The sequence below is a fragment of the Solea solea genome, chromosome 3, assembly GCF_958295425.1.
Source record: "Solea solea chromosome 3, fSolSol10.1, whole genome shotgun sequence".
In the NCBI taxonomy this organism is placed as follows: Eukaryota; Metazoa; Chordata; class Actinopteri; order Pleuronectiformes; family Soleidae; genus Solea; species Solea solea.
Genome location: NC_081136.1, coordinates 28456033 through 28463865, shown reverse-complemented (window position 1 = coordinate 28463865; position 7833 = coordinate 28456033). Strand labels below are relative to the sequence as shown.

Below are 7833 nucleotides of genomic sequence, written 5' to 3'. Positions count from 1 at the left end.
ACTGAGTCATTTTCCTCTGTCTTACATTATATTAAAGTTACTAGTGGGAATTGAGTTCAGGACGGGCAGGAAATGGAAAGCAGGCGAGGAACTCGAGGTGGCACAGGCAGGGGGAGCTTGTGGGGAACGTGGCCCGAGGTCGTGCTGGTCTTGGTAACTTCCCCACGTGACCCAACACTACAAAGCCTTGGGAGGAGGTTCAAGCAGGCGTGGAGGAAGACAAAGCAAGCAGGATGGTGGGTCTAAGACAGCAAGGAGCATGGATAAAGTCCAAGGTCATCTGGGATGACATCCTGCAAACAGCCTACTCCAGAGTCCAGTTTGGACTGCCCATCTGTCCAGGGTGTACCCCACCTTTCCCCCTATGTCAGCCGGGATTGGTGCCCCCTGTGACCTTTTTTTTTTATTTATTTTTTTAGGATAAAGCAGTAGAAGAAGAAGATGATTTCCCAGATTTCAGCATTAGAGTATTTATTAGTTAGTACAACATTATACAGGTAGTGGTGGGACAAGAAACTGCAGCTGTGTGACGCTAGCACTATCAGGAGATGGGGAAACGTTTCCTGTGGAATGAAGTCATCGCTGTTTGAGTTTAAAGTTTGTAGTTTGAAACAGGCCTTTGTTACATAACTCCTGCCTTGGTTGTCGTCCATCTGGGAGTACTCTATTGGCACGCACAAACATGTGTGAGAGAGTGTCAGAGTGTGTGGGTGAGAGCAAGATGGAGACAAGAGTGACTGTGTGTATGTGGGTGTATGTCTATCAGCTTCAAGTGCATTTAATGCAATGTTAAAGTCTTTAATTTCACAATTTATGTATTTTACACCTGATGCTATGAATAGAATGGCAGTGCACCGAAGCCATTTTTGTTTTGTCCTCGGTCCAAAAACGTATTTTACATGGTAAATTTGTGCATTTGTGTGTGTGTGTGTGTGTGTGCGTGTGCGCGGGCAGTAGCAGGCTGGTGGGTGGGCGGCTTACTGCCTTCATTCTCTCCGCAGTCAGAGACACTTCCACAGCGTTTGCTACCAGAGCCATTCACAGCCTTCACTGACAGGATGCAGGCCAAGCTGGAGCTGCTATTGCTTGGCTTCAGGAAAAACCCACTTGGTTCCAGCATCGTGTAAGCCTGCCAAATCTCGTTGTGTAGTCATTTGGTCACACGCTTACATTTACATTTTCAGTAATGGAATGAATCTCTTCTCTTCTCTTCTCTTCTCTTCTCTTCTCTTCTCTTCTCTTCTCTTCTCTTCTCTTCTCTTCTCTTCTCTTCTCTTCTCTTCTCTTCTCTTCTCTTCTCTTCCCTTCTCAGAGGCTGCATTAGTGTCACCATTACTCAGCCTCTTATGAGGAGGAGGAGGAGCTCGGTCATAAATCTGTGGTTGTGGCAGCGTGTCATAACACGACCCCTTACATGCACAGGTCTGCATGCAAGAATACGATTATGGTATGTATAAAAAGCTCATTCGGGATCAGACAATTGAATGTGCCTTTAAAAAAAACACATAAAGACACAAGCAAGGCTCAGAGTGAGGAATCATCACCTGAGGGTATGTTCTACCAGCAGAGAACATAATAAGAAGTCACGCTGTTGCTTACTTGACTACAGTGGGGTTCACTGTCTTTTAGGAGGCCGTCGTAAACTAAACATCACGTCCTGAGGCGAAAAGGATCATACAGACACTGACTTTAAGGAGCACAGCAAAAAACACACGTCACCTGGAGGGAAAACTCCCCACTGGATGATTCCCAAATACAGCAAGTATGTGGAACCTTTGGATTGTTCGCATGTCCAGATGTTTCTGTGTCCATGTGCAGACCACAGCGGGACAGCTGGCACTCCCACCAAGGCCGCCTGGCCTCGCGGTCAGTGCTGTGAACCATTTTACATACACACACCCCCATATGACACTCAAATACACTTATCACACTTTTTAAACTTGAGTAGATCATTTTAAAGTGCATCTATTATATTTCATCTATACCACTTTTAATGTATGGAGTCATATAGTGCCAATGAATAAATACACGCATACATAAAAGCAATTACATACATTAAGCATTATATACAAACGTGGGGAAAAAGGACAAATCGTTTTTATAATTTATTATTAATCGAGACCTGAGAATTAAATACAGATAAACCAAATCATTGACATTTAAAATGAAACAAACAAATGTGAAAACAAATGCAAATGCTTATCCCTGATGAATTGGGCCATTTGTTCAAGTGCGTGCGTGAAAATGCCTCAATGCCGCAAACAAAGAGACTGTCAGCAGAGTGAGTGATGGATAAAGAGAATGCTTTGCTGCCTTTTGAATTATATACTATGTACTGTTCACTCGATGCATAAAGAAAAAAGAATTAGCTTCTCTGTCATGCTTAACACGACATGGCATGTTATAAGGTGGAATCTTTCCTTTCGTGTGACTCGATGCATTAATCAATCGCTATAGATTAAATAGGATTTATTGTCTTTTGAATGACACTTAATGATTGGATCTTAAACTGCTTGTACATATGTATATATACGAGTTCAGCCTCTCTATGCAAACTGCTAATGTTAGGGAGAATGTGGGGCAGCTTCGTCCGTTCTGCTTCAGCAGCACTTCCTTCACCTACTTAAAATAATACATTTTGGTTCACTTTGCTTAATTGGACATATTTCAACTCAAGAGAGCGAAAAGTTAGGAAAGACAATGTCGGATTTGAGAGGCTTGAAGCAGAGCGGGCTCGGTCTGGGAATGAGTGGCATGTCACCGGTGCAGCAGCTCCACATGGCAGATACATGTCCAAAAGTGCTGAGCTGACAGAGAGGTGACAGGCAAGGCTTAGCTGACCCAGCACTGCTGCTCTCTCTCTCTCTCTCACTCTCTGACTGCACACTCATCAATACAAAATGCACTTTCTTTCCTGAAAGCCTGACTGTCACATTTCACACTTTGCAGTTACAGAAAAGAAAAAAAAAGAAGGTTTGATTGCTGTTCATGTCGACAAAATGTGACGTCTTGTGACGAATTGTGACCTCTCGCGCTGACCGAATGTTGCACTCGTCAGTTGCGTAAACCCCTCGTCGGTGCGTCGGTCAGTGGGGCTAAGCTGCCGAAGGCCTCCTGAGATTGTAGCTCTCTCTGTTTTCGAGGATTCCCGTCCTGAAAGAACACGAGCCACGTGAGGTGATACCAGCCAGGAAATGAGTTCCACAGAGGGCGCTCAATTATAATAAGGGAGAAAAAGCAATTGATGTGTGTTATTGTGGCGATCGGCCGCTCGTCGCTTTCATGTGGCTCTGTGGCTTGAAAGGTTCACGAGAGGCTCATGTCCTTTCTTAGTACGAGGCAGTAAAACACATCCACTCAACCACCCAATAAAACGGGGATCAAACGGAGTCACGCTTGGGAAGCTGGATGAAGATGTGGGAGTGTTTTGACGATCTAGCAGCACGTTTTTCAAACTGTATAACAAACTTCCACTGAGTTACAATGAAATTTAGCTGTTTACATCTGACTTTCACTTCTTGCCCCAGAACAACAGCTAATCCGTCACAGTCCTTAGGCAAGGAATCAAGGTAACGTCCTTAAGCACTTTCAAGGACAAACTAACTGCGCTGTGATGTCATTATACAGCTGTCGGGAAAACCACAGTGTTGTGTTATTTTTAATGCCAACATTAAATGCTTACATACTAAACAAAGTATGATATTGTCCACATTGGGTGCACATGGGCGGATTGACATGTGGACCATATGACTCTGGTTGAATCACAATGAACCAGACCCCCACAGTAAACTGGATTTAAACATAGACACTATGAAAACCATGTGTATTTAACATGACAGGTTAGAGAATTATGAGCTGACACTGCAGCCAACCCCCCCCCCATTTTATTGTGTTTTAGTCGTTTTGGTTTCACAGTCCTTAACTGAACTTGTGTGTGTGTGTGTTTTTTAGATAAAGCAACTGTGCACCTTCCGCCCAGCACCAAAGGAGAAGTAGAGTTTGTAGACATAACACGACTTCAAAGACGAGTGAGTATTGAATTTGCATTGAATTGAGACGTAACTATGGGTCATTTTGGCCAACCCCGGAATACCCCATGTTGAAGTGTGTGAATGGGTGAATGGCAAAACTGTAGTGTAAAGCAGCTCATCAAGACTAGAAAAGTGCTATATAAATACAGACTTCTGATTTTATTTGGTAACAAAGATGGAGTAAAGGTTGCTGGGAAATATAAATAAAGTAAAGTACAGATGTGTGAATTATACAGTAACAAAGTATTTGTACTTTAATCTCAACAGCTCATGCCTTTCTAAGTTGTTATGTGTTCATATTGTGTTAATAACCATACTGTCACGGTTGGTTTATTGAACAGTCCTTTAGGGGGAAAACATGTAGCAGACAACAACAGAAGCCTACTTGTGTATTCGATTACTAAATGCAAGGCTTAGTTACTAAATACTGTAGGTACAGAATCAAACCTGTGACCCTCCAGTCTCACCAGACACTAATCCACTGTGCCGCCCAGACTGTGTAGTCTGTCTGAGGCCTGTGTGTGACGCCCTCTCATCCCCCTGCACTCCACCACCTTGTTGCTTCTCCTTCAAGTGTGTTTACATCCCCCAGTGTCAACACAGCCTCAGCGCCATGGCAACGCACACGGGCGACGAGTAGAAGTGAGCACAGGCCTCTGCTTCCACCCGTGTTTTTTTTTTTTTTACAACTGGTTTTAGAGAAAAAGTGGGTTTGGACGAGCACTTTGATGTCGTGTCCAACAGTGAGCACGAGAGAGAGATATGTGTTTGATGTGGGCAGGCAGCTTGTGTTTTGTGTTTCTGCAGGTGTTTAAGTAGGTTAACAATACAGAATACGGCCTATTCATGGAAAATTCTGGGTTTTACAGCCAGTGTGAAGTAGGTCACACTATCAACAGCGCCGTGTCTGATTGTCCGTTTTTCAATTTTCTTTTTCATGTTGAAGCCAAACTAGTTTTCAAAAGAATAGAGCCATGGATGGAAAACTGCTTGCATAGTCGGGGAACACCAGCACGTAGCCGACTCCAGGCTTTGTAAACAGATGTTGAACATCTGTCTGTTGGAGTTGCTCTTTGAGTTGCATTTTGTCAGCTCTTCATGAGGCTCTGGAGAAAATACTGAATACAAAGCTTCTGGGTGTTGGCATGCAAATTTTTTTCTATGTGTCTATTGAACGTCAACATCTGGTTGGTTCGTTACTACACGACAGGGTGGAGGCGGCTTTTGGAACTGAGAGACCGCAGACTCGGTCGTCATAGTCCGTATGTGTTCTCACAGTTGGAAAATGCAGTCATTAAGTGCTTTATTAGTAACAGCACATGAAATTAGGCGGCAGCCTTCATCTGGTCTTCGTGTCACGGACTCCACGGGAATATTTGCTTTGAGATTTGGCTTAAGATGTTGACGCGAGGCTGCACATCATTTCTGCTGGTGAGAAAGACACGACTGGGCTAACTATTCATTTTTAAATACAGGTTGCATTAATATTGCATGTACACATGCACTCAATTGGACCCAGATTGAACCCAGCAGTGCTCTGCACATGCTCCACTGTTCAGACCTAGAAACAACTGAAGGAGCTCGTGCACAGAAGAAGAGTCGTCAGGCAGTCGAAGAGTCGTCAGGCAGGGGAGTCGTGGGTTCGTGGGTCACCAGGTCGAGGCTCGGATGACTTTCCTTGGCGACTACTGCTTCTGTTGCCAAAACGTTTTTTCCCAGTATACCAGGGCCTTTATAGTTCAAGCAGAAACTGCTTAATCCAACCTACAGCTCCACTTAACTGTGGATGTCAATGTGCACATTTTTATGTAACTCATTTCTTAAATTTTTTTTTTACCATCAAACTGACAGATTCTCACACAGACTGTGGTGTTCAAACCACAATTTGCTGGCTTTAAGTTGTAAAAGGCAAAGAACGTCATCACCCCTACCACCATCATTACACCACCAGCAGCAGCAGCAGCCTGGACAGTTTGGGTGCATGGATTTATGCTCAACCTACCATCTGCATCCGTCAGTATCATCAGACCAGGCTACGTCTTCAGCTGTCCAGTCTGTTTGATAGAATTTAACATCACTAACGTCTTATAAAGCTTTTAGGAATGTTGGTTTTTAGTGTGACTTATGTTGGGCTTGGCTTTAACTTGGCTTGTGACTGAAGGATTGCCGAGGATTGTTCGAGTCCCCACCAGGTCAAGGATTGGGATCCTGGTGCCCAATCCCCATTGCTCATTGTTAATTGGACACTCTACATTAATGGACCCCAGCCACAGCGAGGCCACAGGTACTCCTGTGCCGGAACCAAGCCCAGGACAAATGGGAGTGTTGTGACAGGAAGGGCATCCGATGTAAAAAAATCCCTGCAAGATCAAATATGTAAATCATCAGCCATGGCGAACAATAGAGGGGGAGAAGCTGAAAGACATTTACATGACATTTAAGTAAGTGGATTATGTTTGTAACCTGGTAGCTCAAGTGCATGTTTGAAAGCACGTCAGTCCAAGAAAGACTAGTAAAGCCTCTACTTGCTCAGTGAAAATGGATCAAAGTGGCATAAATCAGTGTAATAAACAAGACTTAAATGTACTGCTCTTTTTTTCTTTTCTTTTTTTACTTCACCATCTTATAATCTGTAAAAACAAATGGTTTTTTTCCACAAAAGACATCAGTGTCTCTTTAGAAAAAAAGTCTCCAGGAGATCAAAGTCGCCCTCTTCGTCTCCTCTCATTCCTGATGGGTGTAAGAGATCAGAGGCCAGACGATACAGTCATACTGCGGTAAAACCACACAAACGCACACACACACACACACACTCTCTCGAGGCAAGTCTTATCACACTGTTACCCGTACACAGATGGCTGCATGTGCAGGCAGACACACACACACACACACACACACACACAGACGTGGCCTCTGCCCGACAGATCAAACAAAGGTGAGTAACATCAATCCGTCCTACCTGTCTGCAACATTTTCCAGTGTTCCAGCAAGCGCCGCACCACTCCCTCTCTCATACCTCCTCTACTTCCTCCCCTTCTACCGCTCTTTAATTTGGATGCCAACCTGAAACTGACATTTATAACTCTCTAAAACAAAAAAAAATCATATTAAAACAAGAAGGTCCACCATTGTGGATCAATAGTGAGTGAGTGCCATAGTGTCATTTACTTCCTGGCCACTTTATTAGGTACACAGTAAAGAGGTTAAAAAGCCAAGAAGGGCACTCAGTGTTGTCCTCTGCTGCCCATCTTCTTCAAGGTTTGATGTGTTGTGCATTCAAACGTGACCTTTTACACAAGTTGTTGTATGAAGTTTGCTGTTGTGACTTTCTGTTGCCGTTCTCACATCTCAAACCCATCTGTCTTCAGCCAGAGATTTCTTCCTGTTAAATTATATTTTACTCCCCCCCCCCCCCACTGATGCCAAGTTCTTGCTCAGTGTGTGAACTGTTGGGTTCCTCTACTCTTCTTCATATCATATTGTAAGGTGTTAGTGACTGGCTGTGTTGTGATTTGGTACTACACAAATACATTTTCAAATTGATTTGACCTGTAGAACTGAGATGGTTGTTTGTAAAAAAAAAAAAAAAACACCTCACAGGCAAGATCAATGACTGGCCTCCTTGCCTTGAAGAGGGCGGCCCAGTTGTCAACTGCCGCTGGGATGTGAGCCGGGGACTGATCACCCCCGACTGGGTTGCCTGCATGAGGGTGTATGATCTTCTAACAGACTCGAAACACCTGCTAACCCCAGAATACATCACTGAAGATATTTCAATAGTTACCTTTTTGAGCAATTAAGG

At 43.8% G+C, this 7833-nt stretch overlaps 1 long non-coding RNA gene across 2 annotated transcripts; it reads left to right on the top strand.

The window, feature by feature from the left end:
- The first annotated feature begins 889 nt into the window (after positions 1-889).
- On the top strand, positions 890-6617 carry LOC131456879 (uncharacterized). 2 transcript variants are annotated; one of them, XR_009239951.1, is made up of 5 exons: positions 890-1123; positions 1315-1447; positions 1630-1762; positions 3952-4028; positions 5883-6617. It is a non-coding gene; the product is annotated as an uncharacterized LOC131456879 (long non-coding RNA). The 2 variants fall into 2 exon arrangements; XR_009239950.1 differs by having other exon boundaries at positions 3952-6617.
- The last annotated feature ends 1216 nt before the right edge of the window (positions 6618-7833 follow it).